This window comes from Lagopus leucura, unplaced genomic scaffold (genome assembly GCF_019238085.1).
Source record: "Lagopus leucura isolate 7727_CA_CO unplaced genomic scaffold, USGS_WTPT01 Super-Scaffold_810, whole genome shotgun sequence".
NCBI lineage: Eukaryota > Metazoa > Chordata > Aves > Galliformes > Phasianidae > Lagopus > Lagopus leucura.
The window spans coordinates 11624584-11642700 of NW_024962261.1; positions in this window are offsets into that span (position 1 = coordinate 11624584).

Consider the following 18117-nt stretch of genomic DNA (forward strand, 5'->3'; position numbering starts at 1 on the left):
TCTCCTATTACTACCACCCTCATAAACAGTTTTACCCACTCCTGTTTATACGATATTTCAGTGTTCTTGGCATGAACAATTTGCAGACCAGTCCTTTGGAATTTGATGTAAAGAAGCAATTATTTCAACTATCTCATTTAGCATAAGACAGAGGTGTGCAGATATCTTTTATATAATCAGAACTAAACCTGCTCTTTTTTATACACCTTAATTCAACAAGGTATGCCTCTTTAATAGTGGTTACAGATTTCAGAAGGTTACAGATTTCTTTAAAATCACATATGCAATAACGTTGCAAAATCTTACAAAATTTGAATTAATAAACTGCTGGTTCCAAGACCTGACCGTAAGTGAGAATTCAAAGCAATATATTTTTCTATAACTAGTGCACTTTTGACAGACTTGCAGACCGGAAGATGTTGGCAGGTATTAGGATTATTTGTCTTCCAAGAGAAACAAAAGATGGCTTTCACAGTCAAAACACTCAAAAGAGTGTTTCATAACTACTGCATTTTTACTTTATGGAATAATATGTAATGCTGGATTTTCATGCTGAAGGATGCTTGAATTTCAGAAATTCGATGCTTTCCTTGTTTTCACTGAAGAGATGGAAAACTGGGAATATTATGATGGTCTGAAACAGAAAATTCACACTCAGTTGAGGATTTTTGTAAAGAGGTCCTGTCCCATGGCTAGATATTGAGGCTCCTATGTGGGTGTGATGACTGAAACCCATTTCCAGACTACTGAACACAACTCTCCTGAACTAAGTCTTTCCACTCAAATGTGCTTTCAGCTAATTCCTGCTCCATGTAATAGCTGTGACTTCTCTTCCAGAAAATTTCTTCATTGATTCCCTTTAAACTATGAGTGAAAGTCAATAGCAGAATAGGAAACACTTAGGTTTTAAGTTCAAATCTCGGTACTCAGATCTCGGTCTCACTAAAAGAGCCTGTATTTCAGCAGTTTTGGCTACAGATGGGATTTACCTTATTTTAATGCAAAAATGAAAAAAAAAAAAACCATTGCTTTGAAGTTATTCTAGGACTTACAACTGCTTGCACTGTAATGCTGCTACTTGGTTTCTTGTCCTAAGGTAATAGACAACTTTTTTGGTAGTTCTGAAGCCTCCAGTCTTCAATTCCTTTTACTATTCCCACTGCAGTGAGGCCAGGCAGCTGCTGTCATGCTTCAGATTTCACTAAAGCCGTACACAAAGAAATTTCTAAACTGATAGGTCTTCTGCTGTAATTCCACTGTACTGAATGGCCATTCCTCCAAAATGCTTCTGATTTTGTATACAGGAAATTAAAGCCATGACTTAATATCACTGTTGTGAAATAGAGAATCAACAGACTCAGTCTTTCAGAAAGGGGGATGGGAAGGAATCTTTCAGAGTTTTTGTATATTATAAAGAGTTCAGCAGTGACATGTGTATGTTTCAGTTTGTATGGCTGATGTTTGAACTAGAAAGTATGTACCTCTGAGAGAAAGGAGTTGTTTTAGTGAGATGAGCTTTTGCAGGGTGCAGATGAAATTACTGCTTTGTGTATTTAAAGTGTTAGCCAGCCAGCAGGCAAGCCAGTGTGCCAGTGTATTTGTTTTCTTCATTGTTTAGTACAATGTTGTGCCAGCAGTTATTCTGGAGGCTGACTGAGTCAGCAGGTGCCACAAATACAAAATAATGGTGAAAAGGAAAAAAAAGGACTCAAGAGTTGCCAGGCATGATGCTGTCTTTTAACACTCCTTAAGATAAATAGACATGATACCTTACTAACACTAGCTTATCAAAGAGTCTTTGGCTTTTGCTAGTTATATTTACATAACCCTCTGAAAAAGAAATAAATCATAAATGGGACTCTGAATTTTGAAGGAAGCCAGTAGGAGCTTCCATTGGAGATCTCTGTAATTTGGACCTATATGTGTTTCCTCTTGTGCTAAATGCTTCACTGATAAAATAATAATGAAAATTCAATATGTTAAAAAATGCCCTTTAGTCAAATTATATATAAGTAAGTATATAGTACTGTTCTTCATTATAACTTACTTTTGCGTACCTTGCTTCCATTAGTATCTAACCAAACTCAATGGATAATTTGCAAGGACAAGACAAACAGAATACATCCACAATTTTAGGAAAACACAGGTACATTGTATACACTTTACATTTTGTTGTCAAGTGAAAAGTTCAATAACATTACTTTTGAACTAAAGTAATGCTAAATTTTTCTCAGCAATTTCATTTCAAATTTACAACAGACAATTTAAATTCAAATTTATCTTAATTTCTCAAATGAAATGAATTTGTATTCAGCTTTCCAGCTTGCAGTGTTAATACAGAAAGTGAAAATAGGCATATTAATTTATGAAACCTTTTGTATGTGCACTTTATGATAAATGAATTATCCAGTAAACAAATAGTAATTAAAAAAACCCACAAAATCAATCAAACAAAAACACAAACAAGCAAACAAAACCACTAACAAACATTTATCCAGCAGCTGTTGAAGTGTCCAGAGTGCTCGTCTGAACAAGTAGAATTTGTCAGTAAACTGAAAGGTTATCTGTACCTTAAACTGGATTATAATCATTCAGTGACTCCAAATAAAAATTTACGATAACAGTGTCAGAAAAAGGAATTTGAACATACGAAACATTTCTGATACAGTTCTTACATGTTTTGGGATAAGAACTTCTTGATAGCAGCCCAGCCTCGCAGGACTTGTGGTCCTGGTGGACAAAAAGCTGGACATGTTCCTGCAGTGCGTGAAAAAGCTTGAAAAGCCAACTGTGACCTGAGCTGCATCAACAGAGGGGTGGCAGCAGGGGGAGGGAGGGGATTGTCCATCTCTGCTCTGCCCTTATGAGTACTGTGTCCAGGTCGGGGACCCCCAGTGCAAGCAGGACGTGGAGCTGTTGCAGTGGATCCAGAGGAGGCCACAAAGATGCTCAGAGGACTGGAGCACCTCTACTATGAGAAAAGCTAAGGAAACTGGGCTTGTTCAGCATGGAAAAGGCTCTGGGGAGACCTCACTGAAGCTTTCCAGAACCCTGAGGCATTTTCTAAGGAGGAGTGACTTTTTACGTGGGCAGATAAAGACAGGACAAGGGGGAAGTGGTTTCAAACTAAAAGAGGGAGACGTAAGTTAGATGTTAGCAAAAATTCTTTACTCAGAGGGCAGTGAGGCCCTGGCACAGCTGCCCAGAAAAGCTGTGGTGCCCCATCCCTGGAGGTGCTCAAGGCCAGGTTGGATGGGGCCCTCGGCAGCCGAGCTGGTGGGGGGCAGCCCTGCCCATGGCACGGGGTTGGGACTGGGGAGATTCAAAATACCTTGATACCCAAGGCATTCTGTGATTCTGCAGTTCGTGTTGCACTCAAAATCTTTATTTATAATGTTTGTACTGATGACATTTGTAGCATTCATTACAGTTCTCAGTGGACAGAGAAATGTGTGAAGACAGTTATTTTTAATGTGACACTTTTGACCTGTATTATTTTTCTTTTTGTTTTGTTTTGTTTTCAATCTGACATTTATGTAAGCCTAATTATCTAAAAACCTTACATGCTTCCCTGTATTTGGTAGATATTAATTGAACTAATCATTCCAATTCATCTTTAAAATGACAATAGCAGCAAATTATCATCCTCACATGTTTATTGTTTTTTTTTTTTTTTTAACACAAAGTGTCATTCTAAGCAAATTTACAGTTGCCATGACTCTGGGAATCACAATATCCCACCATCAATTTTCTTGTGCATCAATAAACAGATTTATTATAACAGAAGTTACAGTGAGGGAGGTGGAAGTGGTAAGTGAAACAGAGCTAGAAATTGTCTTGGATATTTCAGGAACAAGTTGTACTAAAATAATTGCAAAGCATTCTGTAGAATTTTCTCTTCATAGAAAACCTCTTTGAACACAGTAATAACAGAAGAAGCCAAGAACATTTCTTGCCTGGTAGAATGACAAAGATGACCTTATAGTAATTCTGCTGTTTGGCTGAAGAAAGAGCTCTCAGTTCTCTCTCATGTGCACGCCTTCTACAAGTAAGCTCTTATTAACTCTGATCTGATTTGATGTTAATTTACCACAGAAACATCAATAATCATTTGATGCATTCAGGATCCAGTCAATCACATTCGTGCTCTTCATTTTGGTGAAAGCTTATGTAGTTGAAAAGTGTAAACTTTGTGAACTAGACTTTAAAAGGGAGATTTGTGTATTTTCTTCCCTTTGGTTTTGAAAATGGATCAATCCAAACTTCATGTTTATAGTACTTTCTTTTTAGCAAAAGAGGGTAAAACTTCTGTATCAGTTAGTCATTCTGTTAAGAATCCAAGGATTGGGTTTTGGCTCAATTTTCCTGATTTTGTGATGGAAACAGTGCTGACCCATTGTGAATACAGAAACTTTTAATTCGCCAGAAATCAGCTTTTTATATTTAAGTACGCAATGCTGTTTTTGAGGGTTTGGTCTACAAAGCAGGTAGGAGAATTAATATTGTTCTTGCTAAGGCAGAATTTTTTCTCTAGCATACTGAATAAGATATGACATGGGAATTGGCAAACAAAATCTTATCAAGAGAAAAAAGAAAAACCAAAAAACTGTGTGTATTTTAATGTATAAAAATTAAGCTGATATGGGAAAAAATTCTGCTGTACTGACGCTGCTTGTTTACCAAAAATAATCCAATGATGAAATCAAAGATTAACTGCAACTGTCAGGAAGTTATAAAGGTAAATTGTGTAAGATATTGCTGAATAAAAGGAGTTTACAATACTATCTATTAGTTCTGTTCAGAGTTCTTTGATGTTTTGATGAACAGTAGTGTATGAAAAGTGGATTTATAGTTTGTTGTGATAAACCTGCCAGATTGAGAGGTACTGTTTACAGGGATATGTTTCTTTTAGGCATATAAATTAAGACATTGCACCAGTTTTAACAGTGGGCTAATATATGTTGCTTCTTATAAACTTTTTGCAGTCATTAAATTGAAGTTGCTTGGAAAATAACTGAAGAAGCTTGTGTATGATTAGCACGCTATAGAACTATAGAACAAATATAGAACAAAACACCTGTACACACTTATTGATGCTACTACATATTTTTAGTTTGTATGCTGCTTCTTTTTAGTATTCTATCCAAACTTGAGTCAGTGATTTATTAGTATTTATATTAAAAATACTATGAATATATTCTGACTCCCTGCTTTTATTAAACAATATGAGTACAGATAGGTAGCTTTTCTTCAGGCATAGGTAATCCATGTGCAGAATACCTACTGAATTAATATTTTTGATATTAAATGTTATCCTAAGTTTTATTTTTTTTTTCTTCAAACTAAGTGCATACACACTTAAGTGTCTTCTTTTCAGTCTTAAGACATTCTGCATTCAAAACTGTGACTCAACTTCAAATGAGAAGAGGAAAGGAGCAGGGATAATCAGGTCACACAGCTTTGAAAAGAGCAGAGGTACCAGGCTGTAGCACAGCATTGGCTATTTAAGGAACGACCATCGCTGTCGTTTGACATCACTTTGACTGTGGTATAGCGTAGTGCTGATTCATGACCCATTTATTCTATGACACTGCTCTCAAAACAGAGTAGTGTACTGGGATCAGGACATGCTGCATGTTGCAAGGAGCCCTTCTCTTATTTCTGGTCATGACTAAGCTAGCAGGTTGAGCAGTACGTAGTGAGCTGAAAAGTCATCCCTGTGAACCTGCTTCTCAATGCAGGAGATTAATTATGCTCAAATGACAAAGTAATTTTAAAAATAAATGATAGCTAGAGGTTATGACATTGAGAAGAATGTCCTTCTGTGCTGTGAAATGTTATTTCTCCTTGTGTGAAGCATAACATTATTTAAGATCTTAGAAGACTAAGGGAAGATTTTCAACTGAGAGAGGTAGAATGAATTCTGGTAAGGAAATTCAGCATATCTACTGATCAACTGTAAATAAATAAATAAACTAAAATGTTTTAGTACTGTTTCATTACTAATGGTAAAAATTTCACATTCATTTTAACTCTAGTAACTTTTAACACTTGCTCTAATTCTATCACAGCTGGTTTTCCTCAATTGTATATAATACTTTTTTAACTCTCAGATTTTGGGGATTTTACAACAAAGTAAGAAGACAATCATTCTTAACTTCAGAGATCTCACTGAGATCGAACTGAGATTAATTAGATGGAACTATGCAAACACTACATTTCCTGCATCATTTTCATTCAAATTCCAGGTCCACTGGGTTTTCAACTTTTCTTTTGTGACTATAGCATAATCTATTTTGTGATTACAGCACAGGCATTTTATAACAAGTTCTCAAAGTAAAAAACAACAACAACAACAAAAAAAAAAACCCCACATATATGTACAGAAGTAATTGTAAAACGCTGCAATAAAACCTATCAACACATGTTTGTCCCACAAATATTATTTCAAGCGCATTTTAATTCCAAATGCTCTTTGATGCATTTCCTTCTATATATTCATATTTCTCTATATATGTATCTATATATTTCATTCACGTATGTGGAATGAAACTGTTATTCTCGTCAATGTCAGTGATGATATTAACATAGCTACATCAGCTACACTGACAAAACTTCTTTTTTTTTACTCAGTGGGCTCAGATCTCCCTCCTGTTTATAAGCTCCCTTAAAGTACTGGAATGCTGCAATGAGGACTCCCCGGAGCCTTCTTTTCTCCAGGCTATACACACCCAACTCCCTCAGCCTTTCTTCACAGTCGAGGTTCTCCAGCCCTCTGAGCATCTTTGTGGCCTCTTCCGAACACACTTCAACAGCTCCCTGACTTTCATGTTCTGCAGGCCTCAGACCTGGACACAGTTCTGCAGATGGGGCCTCATAAGGGCGGAGCAGAGAAGACAATCCCTTCCCTCCCCCTGCTGCCACCCCTCTGTTGATGCTGCCTGGGATACTGTGTTGGCCTTCTGGCCTGCACACTGCTGGCTCACGTCCATATTTCCATCTAGTTCTACTATTTACTATTCATTCATTCACCATTTCATGCCCAACCCCCACCCAAACAAACAAACAAACAAAAACAGGAAGAGAGAATAATTCTATAGAATGTGAACACGTAGTCTGTTGCATTGAAGCGTGGTTGGCTGAAGGTTGAGTACTGAAAGGAGGCAAATAATAATGAATATTTTGTATTTCAAAAAGAATTAAAGAAAGATAGAATTAAATAATACTTAGGACTCAGATGTGGTACATTTTTCCAGCATACATGTTGTATATGTGTAATTTATTAAGCTAGATATGTGCTGAACAGTTTTGTTCAGGACTGGCTTTGTCAATGGTCATTAACTGGAAGAGTTAGTTAATAAGTATTTACATTAAAGCACTTTGCTTACATAGCAAAATGTGCCATATAAAAATACAATTTAGATAGTAAAACAATATTGGCATTTATCATACAATGTGTTTTGTATACCAGTCATATCTAAAATGCTTTTATTGCATGTTATGATCATAAGGTTTTGTTCTTTGCTGTGTTTTGTTCCCTTCTCCATCAGCAACCAGCTTTTACTCGTTTGTAAAACCATAGGAACTGAGAAAGTGCATGGTGTCTTCCTTTAGCTCCATAGGCAGTGAAGGAGAACAGCCTTCAAGCTGCTCATTGTGTTGTGTCTCTTGATCATTAATTTTTATTTGGGATACAGAAACACAGAGAATTGGTTTTAAGCACTAACTAACAACATAACGTTTAGAACTGTGCACTGAATTCGTCCTGTGTTTACAGAGAATGAAAAAAGGAACTGCGAATGAATTTTAAGTGTGCAGTACTTGTGCAGTAGTTCTTCTTCAGCCTTTTGATGAATGCATGAGTTTATTTTACTTCAAAAGCAGCTCTAATAGGACTTTTGCCAAATGGAGATTCAGTTTGACTGTGTACTTGTTGCTTTTTTTTTTTTTTTTTTAATGATGTTATGTATGTAAAGAAGTTATAGCTGATTTTCTACCAGACCACTCAGAAAGTGAGCATCATCTCCTTGAATCTCTGTAAAATACTGCAAATAAATGGCCAGGGGTGTTGTTCTTCTAGGTTACTCCAATACCTTACAAAACTTCCACAGGGTGGCTTCTGGACTCCTTTTCTGACCAGAAATCCTCATTGATACTTGACATATTAACATTCCTTCTTGGAGATAGGCTGTTACAAAATAGCTTCCTAACAGAGGTTCCTCAAATAAAATTTAAGAAGCAAAATAATCTATATTCAAAATTTGTATGGGATTGAAGGAAACAGAAGGGAAGCTAGAAGCAGCATAAAAGGAGCCTGAAGAGGGAAGACCAGGGATTTTAATTTGGTGAGCAAAATGAGACGTGTTCTTGTCTGGAATTCGGCATTCCTCTCTGTGCACAATGTTCTCTGATGTTATTACCTGTGGCTGTTTCACATGCGATTTATACAATACCTAAGAATTCCATCATGCTACCATAGTAAACTACAATTTACCTGACAGCTAAGAGTTATCCCCTCATTTTGTTTCTGCCTTTTATTGAAATTTTCTTGGTTTGAATCTTCATTTAAAAATATATATATAATTTTATGTATCCAGTATTAATGTATCTAGCTAGTATGTTTTTCCACAGTGGAATTCCCCGTTAAATGAGATGAAGAACATAGGATTTCCCATTTTCCATCAACGTATTTCCTGATTACCTGGTGACTCCAGATGTACAAGTGAAAGCAGAAACTGGGAGCATTTAATTTGGGCATGAAGCCAACGTGCTTTTCCAAATTTAGACAGTAATGTTTTGGGCCTTGTTTGGTTCTATCTTGTTGTTACTACAGGCAGAGGATTGGTGGTAAAATTTGTCAAAGTTGCCTAATTATGTGCATCATCAGAGAAAAATTTAGACACAGCGAGAATCAGAATCCATGAAGATTTTCCAGAAGCCATTTCTGCTTTGTTAGATGTGGAGATGACTTGAAAATTGTTTTTCACTCTTCTTTAATTGGTGGGTTGCCAATTGTCTGTTCATTCATACAAATAAAAAGTAGAGCTCATTTGCAGAGACATTATATATATGTTTGTGTTAAAAATTTGAGTTATATGCATTTGAATGCAATGATATAATTAAACATAGTCTCAGTGTGTTTCCAAGCCATAGGTATAGCATTCACTTCTTCATTTTCAGACCTATGGTTTTTACATGAAATCCTACTGCTGCAGTGTTAACATTATGCATTTTCCTAGAAAAACGTATGCTGCTAAGAGGCATTAATGCCATTGTGTTTGGAATTTTTTTTTTGATGCATTTTCTGGTGCAAAATAAACAATGTTATAAACATGCCAAAAATAGTTTTAGAAACATTTATATTATCACGATGCAGCATTATGTTATATTGAATTGATTTAATAGTTCAGAGGCCAATTTTGCATCATTTAAAGGAAGTGGTTTGTCTTTGTATAGGACAAATGCATATCTTTGACAGCTATCACTAAAAAGTTGTCTGAGTTCTTCTTCCTGAAAAAACTGCTAATGATTTTCAGAGGGAACAAAGGTGGCATTATTCTCATATGAATGTAGCAGAATGAATACAATCTACAGTAAAGAGTTTTAAGAATAGCACTGGTTCTTATATGACTGCTTCTACTAGGCCTTCAAGGTATTCAGATTTTGTCCAAAGCTTTTCTTGCTGAAGGTACTGCTGTACCTTGTCTTACCTGATGCATCTAGATTGGGGCAGTCCCAAGCACAGATACAGGTTGTGTAGAGAATGGCTTGAGAGCAGCCCTGAGGAGAAAGGTTTGGGAGCATGAGCTGGCAATGTGTGCTTGCAGCCCAGAAAGCCAACTGTATCCTGAATTGCATCATGAGAAACGTGACCAGCAGGTTGAGGGAGGTGATCCTGCCCCTCTGCTCTGCTCTCATGAGACCTCACCTGAAGTACTGCTTCCAGCTCTGAGGCCCACAACACAAGAATGACATGGAGATGTTGGAGTGGGTCCCCAGGAGGACCTCAGAGAAGAACAGAGGACTGGAGCACCTCCCCTGCAAGGACTGGCTGAGAGAGTCAGGACTTTTTGGCCTTGACAAGAGAAGGCTCTAGGGGGAATGTATAGAGGTATTCCGGTACCTGGAGGGAGCCTAAAAGAAAGCTGGGGAGGGACTCTTTGTAAGGGTATGTAGTGACAGGATGAGAGGAGATGGTTTTAAAATGGAAGAGGGTAGATTTAGACTAGATACTGGGAAGACATTCTTTACTGTAAGGGTGATGAGACACAGGAACAGGTTGCCTTGTGAGGTTGCGAGTGCCTCCTCCCTCTAAGCAATCAAGGCCAGGCTAAATGGGGCTGAGAGACAACCTGGTGTAGTGGAAAGTGTCTTGGCCTGTAGCAGGGATACTGAAACTAGATGATCTTAAACATCCCTTCTAACCCTAAATCTCTCTTTGATTCTATGGTGTGATTCTGTGACTTATGAGCACAGTCATTATGTGCTTTTCCCTGTCTCGACAATTTTGAAGTCATTTATGTCTTATTTTTTAACGTAACTGCAGTATCCAAAGAAAGTAGAAATACAGTTCTACACTGCACAACATAAGCAGGATGCTGCCCTTGCCTCACTGCTCTGTAGCCAAGAAATATAAAGACTTTATGACAAAAAGCATACCCCTAGAGGTCAGTATAATCATTGTAACATTAGCACACAGAAATTAAAATTTAAGTGTCTTTAAACATAAAATTAACCAGCTACAGAAAAGCACAGGCATTTCAATTATTATTTGTCCTTAAGTGACCCCTCTAAAGTCATGCTGAATCCCACTAGTAGTCACTAGTACAAACCAACACTGTACATCAGGACACAGTCTCAAAAGGTTTACTGAAGTAGAACTGGAGCTCTGAGAATTGGTCAACTTTGTAGCCATAAGGAAATAATGGGATGAATTGATCAACTTTGCCCGGAGGTAGATTGCCAAGGATAGGCTTGTTGATGTGGTGGGCAAAAAGCGTGCTAGAACTGTAAGGTAAGACTGATAGCATGGATGGAGTCAACAGCTGAAGTGGAAGTGAGCTGGCTATGGATGAAGAAAACAGAAAAATAAGTGAAAAAGAAAATACATTCGTCATAGTGACTTGGACAAAGTGACAAAGTTTGCTAAATATAATGATCTCCCATCCTAATAAATGATTGAAGGCTTTCTATTGGTCAGCTACAGAACAGACGCTGGGTTTAGTCTTTATATTTCAAACACTGTCTCAGAAGAAGCATTCTCATATGCAAGAAGGAAACAGCTCACTTGGAAACTCATTTCAAAGCAAAAGTGCAAAATGTATTCCTAGTATTTGTAACAAATACTATAGCAAGTATAAAGTAAGCACTAGATCCATCCAAGAGAAAAAGTATATCCTGTCATATAAACTAAATTGTTCAGAATCTTTTGCTTTCTGTGCCACATATGTTTAGGATGTTGGTTATGAAACAGATGTAACCTAGTCTTGATAATGTTGATCGAGCCTGCAATACTTACATTTAGTAACTGTATTAAGACCCAAATGAATTCACTACCAATCAGTGGACATGATATGAAACAGGAGCATTGCAAGTGTCATGGAGTCTGTATTTAATTATGCAGGAGATGATTTGGACTTCTGGCTTTTACACGGTTCACAACACGGTTAGTTTTGTCGCCATGGGAATGTGCTATAATTTGACAGATAGCATAACAAAGCACGTGGCATAAAGGTACTGGGGCTTCACTATTCTTATGTTCATGCTTTGCAGACTGTGCAAAATTCAGACTGAACAGAAATTTCAGAAGATTTTTAAAACATTTAATTTTAAATATGTCCCTTATTAGCAAACAATAAATCTAATTTGTGTGGCAGTGAACTAAGTGACAGGATACACAGACACTAAGAGCTTGATGCAATTGTCTCAAGAAAGCCCTCTCATGTCATTTCAGATACTGGACAGTTTGCATAGAGCTGTTGGATATGACACCCCAAGAAACTCAGGATTTTGGATTTGCATGTGAATGTAGTGTGGGAAATCCTGGGGTATCTCAGATGTCACTGGATGTCTGTGCTTAATAAGCTGAACCAAACTTTTACTGTTCACATATTCCCATAACAGTGATGTCCACTGGCAGCATATGAAATAGTTCATTTTTATTCCTTTTCTTGGTGTGGACACAGTCTTACTTCGTTACAGTAGTTCTTTGTGTTAAATTCATTGAGTTTTCAGCACTACCTTTGAAAACAAGGAAAATTTCAAAACAAATTGTATAAGAGCTTAGATAACAATGGCTTCAAAAGAGAGCATTAATCAAGACCTAGCCCCTGGTGCCTGAATAACTTTCAAAAGGAGACAAACAGTGTTTGTTTAGCCTTTTTTTTCTCAGCTCAGACTGTCCAAACTGAACTTAAGCCTGAGGCAAAGCAAGTTTTGGGGGGTGGAAAAAAAAAAAAAAAAAAAAAAAAAAAAGGAAGAAAAGGTCTCTAATACTTACAAACAATAATATTTGTACCAAATATCATATCAGCTTTACAGTGATGTAACAACATTGAATTCTGTGTGATTACATTGTTGTAACTACATCAGAACCAACAGAATGTGTGACAGTGCAGGAGCCACTGAATATATTTCACAGAGTATTTTAAAATAATCTAATGTGCATTTGCATTGTTGGAAATACATTAGACAGGAAACTTTTGGCATTTAGAACCTCCTTTCAAATTTTTGTGACCAAAGTTATTTCCTGTTTCTGATACAACAGTTTGAACAGCACCTTAGTGTGATGTCACTAAAGGAGGATGAACATAAAAAACTAGAAAATAGTAGCTAGTAAAGTGAAAATAAAAATTGATTAGCCTGAACTATGATTCAGTATGGTTAAAGTTATATTTTTGAAGAACAAATGTCATCAGTGAGGCTGTAAAAAGTCATTACTGAGACAATTATTTTCCAAATATCCTATTTTTTACAGCACAAACATGCAGATGTTTGCTCTTAACACTATGCAAACAATTTTGTTGAAAATATTGTATATTGCCCTTAGCTGCATAAAGAGCTGTAGGTATCAGCAATTATTCTGTGCATTCATGTGGCAAAAAAATTATGCATTGTAACAGAATGCTATATAGAAAATTTAAACAGCAGAGTAATTGATCTTTTTTTGCTAACAGAGGACACTTTCTTGTACAGATGTTTATGCATAGAAACAGTGATTATTGCTTCAGAATGAAAGACAATGATTGAAGATTTTAATTCTTCATTCAGTATTTGAGTTATCAGAGAGATCAGAAAATCTTTGTAAATGTGTGCTAGTAAATTGGTGCTGCCAGACAATACACAACATGGTGCACTTCTGAATTTATATATAAAAAAGTACCTACTACATTTTGACAGTGCAATACACATTTTAAAGGAATCTCAAGAATTTCACTGATACTTATAAATCACAGGAAGGAGTTCCTCTCTAACAAAACCTTAACTCATTATTTCAAATAGCTAGTGTTACATTTGTTCTGGCTTCTTTACTATTCCTGGTAATGATAATTATTATAATTATCATAATTATATATATATATATATATATAAGTATATATATAATTATTATTGCCCCATTTTATTAAGTGAAAATTTAGAGTAAATTATGCAAAAAGAAAAGTTATTGTAATTAACTATACACAGCAATCTGTGCATAGATACACCTGGGAAAAACAGAAATGAACTTTTGGTATTTCAGCACAAGAAATGGTGCCCCAGGCAGCACACTTTGAGTCCCTTATTTCCCCAGGAGACTTGATGTTTAGATAGAGCAAATCATTTTAGCACCTCTCTGCTCAGTGGAGTTCAGGGATGATCTGAGTTGCATACGTAGAGAATAAAATCAGGTTATTCACTGCCATATTTGTGCATGAATAGCCTCACTGAGACCAATAATTGTCTACCTCCACAATTAACTTTAGAATATACAAATGTTTTATGCAGTGACATTAGCACTGTTTCTCATATGAGATGTTATTCCTGTGAAACTCCTTTTCTCCTCTGTGCACCTCTCCCATGTTTTGTCAGAAGAGGTTTGCCCTCCAGGGAAGTAAATCAACTCAAAACAGATGGACTGAAAACAGATGCATTGAAATGCTGCTGCTTGCTTCGCTGAAGGTCAGTGACAATCATAATGCCTGGGAGAGTAAATTCCCAGGCCAGCCATTGGGTGATATTTCTTCTGTGCATTTCTTTCCCACAGTTTATGGAGCTGATTCAAAGCTCATGGAATCGCTGGGAATCTGCAGCTATCTCCTCTGTGTCTTAGGTCAAGTCCCCCAGGTCTCCAAAGAAAACTACTTCTGACTAGTGCACTTTATTTCATTAAAACACTTGTCTCCTGCACACTGGCAGCATGGTGTTATTGAGTCATGCAGCATGATCGGGCAAACATCTGACAGCGGCAGCATGCCAGGAGGACTTTCAGAAGCACCTGCTGCTCCTGCCACTTCCCCTGCCTGCTGGTGACCTCAGCTGTGACAAGGAGACAGCTGCCTGCCTCTTGCTCTGTGCGATTCTGCCATCATCCTAGGTTGTTCTTAGCTGAGAAACATAAAAACTACTGTCTTCATCGCTTAGCATCTGCATCCATTCTGATTTTCCTGCAATTTTCCTGACATTTTTGTAGTACTGCAGCAATATCACTGGAACATCAGCCATATGGGGCAGATATCCCTTTTTGTTTGTCTGTATCTACAGTGTAAAATATTGGCAGAGCTGATAGTATTGGTCATCCGTAGGCACTTCCCTCTGCCTCTTCTTAGCGTTGACAGAGGTACTTAGGCAGAAGCAGGAGAATCCCAAAAAACCCCTGCCAGGGATTTTTTATGTTTCTTTACTGTTGTCACATAAACCAGAAGGAGAAAAATAAAGCATCAGAACAGAAATCAAGGCAGGAGAATTTTCTCTTCTCTTCTCTTTAATACAAATGGGTTTAATGCAGGTGCATATAAGTACTGTTAGATTGCACTTAGCTCATATGCTCCTTTAGAGAGAGAAGATTGAACTCTCCCTTGAACACAAATGGAATGAGAGGTTTGAATGATATCTCTTCAGTAACACAGCTGTTGTAACTGTGATGCTGTAGAAATAGTAGGCAGGGTAAAATGGTTGGGGAAAGGTAGTATCTTTTGTCAGACCAGCTGGTAACTGCTGTTAGAAAATGTAGGAAAATCTCTGAGGCACAGAAGTCTTTGCATTTGAAACTGAAATCTTACTTGAACTCCTTACTGTGTGCAATGTTGAAGAACTGCCCTTTTTGCCACAGGTGTAGTATCTGAATTCTAGATTGGTTGTATTTCCCCTACCTCTGATGTTTAATTTCCATGTAATGTCTCTCAGTTTCTGCTGAAACAGAGTTCTTTCCTTCAGAGCATCAGATATGCTATGCTTTGGTTCTAGGAGAAAAGCAACGCTGATAACCCACTGATGTTTATAGATGCTGCTGAGCGGAGTTATACAGAGCTAAGGTCATTTGTAGCAAAGGGCCCAAGGAGCTGGGAGGGAATAGAATTAGGACAGCTGACTTAAACTTGCCAAATGGATATTCTGTATACCACATGACATCAAGTGGATGGAGTTTTGAAGGTGGTGGGAGCTCATCTCACTCTCTTCCATTTGTTGGGGAGGCTAACTGGGTATCAGTGAGGAGATAGAGAGCTATTCTTTGTGCATTACTTGTTATATATATTCATATATACATATACATATATACATATATTTATCATAAGTATTATACTTTTCTTTTTATATATCTTAGTAAATAGTTTTATCTCAACCAGAAGTTCTACTTTGTTGGTTTTGTTTTTTTTTTTTTTGTGATTCTCTCTGCCATCCCTCTGGGAAGGAGAGGAGCGAATGAACGGCTGTGTGGTGCTGAGCCAGCTGCCAGGTTAAACCACAACAGAATTACTGGTCATGAAGCATTACATAAGTGGTTGTCTTCTTCTACTTCTTTTTCCCCCTGAAGGAGAATTTTTATTCTATAGCACAGTTGAATCAATGCCCAGAAATAGCATCATATAAACTACAAGGTATTCAGTTCAATTTTTGTCTGCTGAATTTCTTTCTCTTGTTAGATACGATTTCTTCTTGGGCGCTAGGTTGCTTTCAGTGGATTCAGGGAGAAAACTCTCAGCTCATCATTTTTAATATACTATATAAATATTAATCTGAACATAAAATGCAGACTCTTGGAAAGGGCAGACTACTCAGCTCAAAACTGTGGGGTATTTAGATTGACCAATAATATAGACAAATGGAATGGTCCCCTCATCCCCAGAATTAGGGGTTGGGTAATGCTTTTATTTTTTCCCTAAGAGTTTTATTTTGCTTGAGGTAGTATTTTTTGTCTTACACTTATTTTGAGGCAAACAGTACTTGCACTTGCTCAAAATCTCAAGACAAACAATTATGCTGTAACAGTGACTAGTGTCACTCATCTGCAGTTGATCTAGAGGAGAGAACAGCTCGGGATACATGATGCACAAAAAGATTCCTGAGCTTGCTATTCCTTGGGTTTTCTTTGAGTAAAAGAAATACTATGGCTCTGTTTTTTGGGTTTTTTTTGTTTTTGTTTTTGTTTTTTAATGTCTTGTTCTTGTTTTTCCAATGTTTATAGGAAGTTTCTCAGAGGAAAAGCGTGGGTTGTATCAACTGGAAGGAGAATATCAAACTCCATCTGCCCCAGCTGTGATAACTGTCTTGCAGCCACTAGTGGCACAGAACAAGAGTTAGGGACTAAAATCCCAAGGAATGTATTTGAAATGCTGCCAATTTAGCCAGTTGCCTCCTACTCCTGAATTAAGCTGCAAACTTGTCATTGAAGGAACTGGATAGTAAGGAAGCACAGAAAATGTGAGCTGGAAAAGAAGTGTTACCATGGTAAGAAGCTGATGAATCTCCATTAGAGGATTTTGCACAGGACTACAATTTTTTTTTTTTTGCTTACTTGATGTTGGTGCTTTTACTTAGAAGCAGAGGACTAATGACAGCTATGGAGTCATCTCATCTGGTCCTACAAAAAAGTAATTCTCAAAACCTGAAGAAAAGTAAAGGCAAGAAAGGAAAGGACTGAGTAGTAGAGGAGAGTTTTCTCTTGCATTGGAAAGACAGTACTGACTGCTGAAAACAGATGACACATGGCTCCTCCTTTCCAAACTTTTATTTTTCTGGGGGAAAAAATTGTATTGTATTCATTGTATTTATTACTGCAATCAGAGTTCCAGGAAGTATCCAATGCCTATAAATCTTGGCTTTGCGGAAGTCATGTGGAGCTTCAAAAAAAAAAGTTCTTTTAAAAGTTTGAAGAACTCCACAGTTATTATGAAAGTCTTCATTATATGTGTTTTGTGATACAGTAAAGGAACTAGATATGTAGATAAAACACTGTTGTTAAAGTAGTGGCAGCTATTTAGTGAATTGGTACAGAGAATAATGCCAGTGATGAGAAACGTACTTGCTTTGTCCCCACTCTGGGGATGCAAGAGATGTAGCAATGGTAATAGTGTGACATGTTTTATTAAGTTGTGAATACCCACTATGAGTAAGGGACAAACTTAACAAACTTGTCAATAACTCATCACTGAAATAGGCATTGAAATCAACATGTGGATTGTATTGTTATGTTTTGTTTCAATACAGTTGTCATGTAAGTAAAGAAGGCTGAACATAGGTTTCTGCTTTGGTTGTGGTAGGCTAGAGCATTACTGCATTTCTGCATAAACAGTGTGAATTTTGAATTTATATTTGCAGATGGTATAATTAAACAATGTAAACTCTGAAATCTTATATCCTAAGACCTGCGTTCACTATGTATCTAGGGGTAACTTAAGGAAGTTGTGAAGTGCAAATGCTAAAGTTAGGGTGTTAAAACACTGGAATAAGTTTCCCAGTTATATGGTGAGTGTTCAAGAGGCATTTGGATAATGCCCTTGATGACTTGCTCTTGCTCTTAATTATTCCTGAAGTTTTGAGGCAGTTGGATGTGATGATCTCCGAAGATCCCTTCAAACTGAACTATTATTTTCTCTATTAATTTTGTTGTTAGTTCTCATTTTATATCTGAAATTTGATACT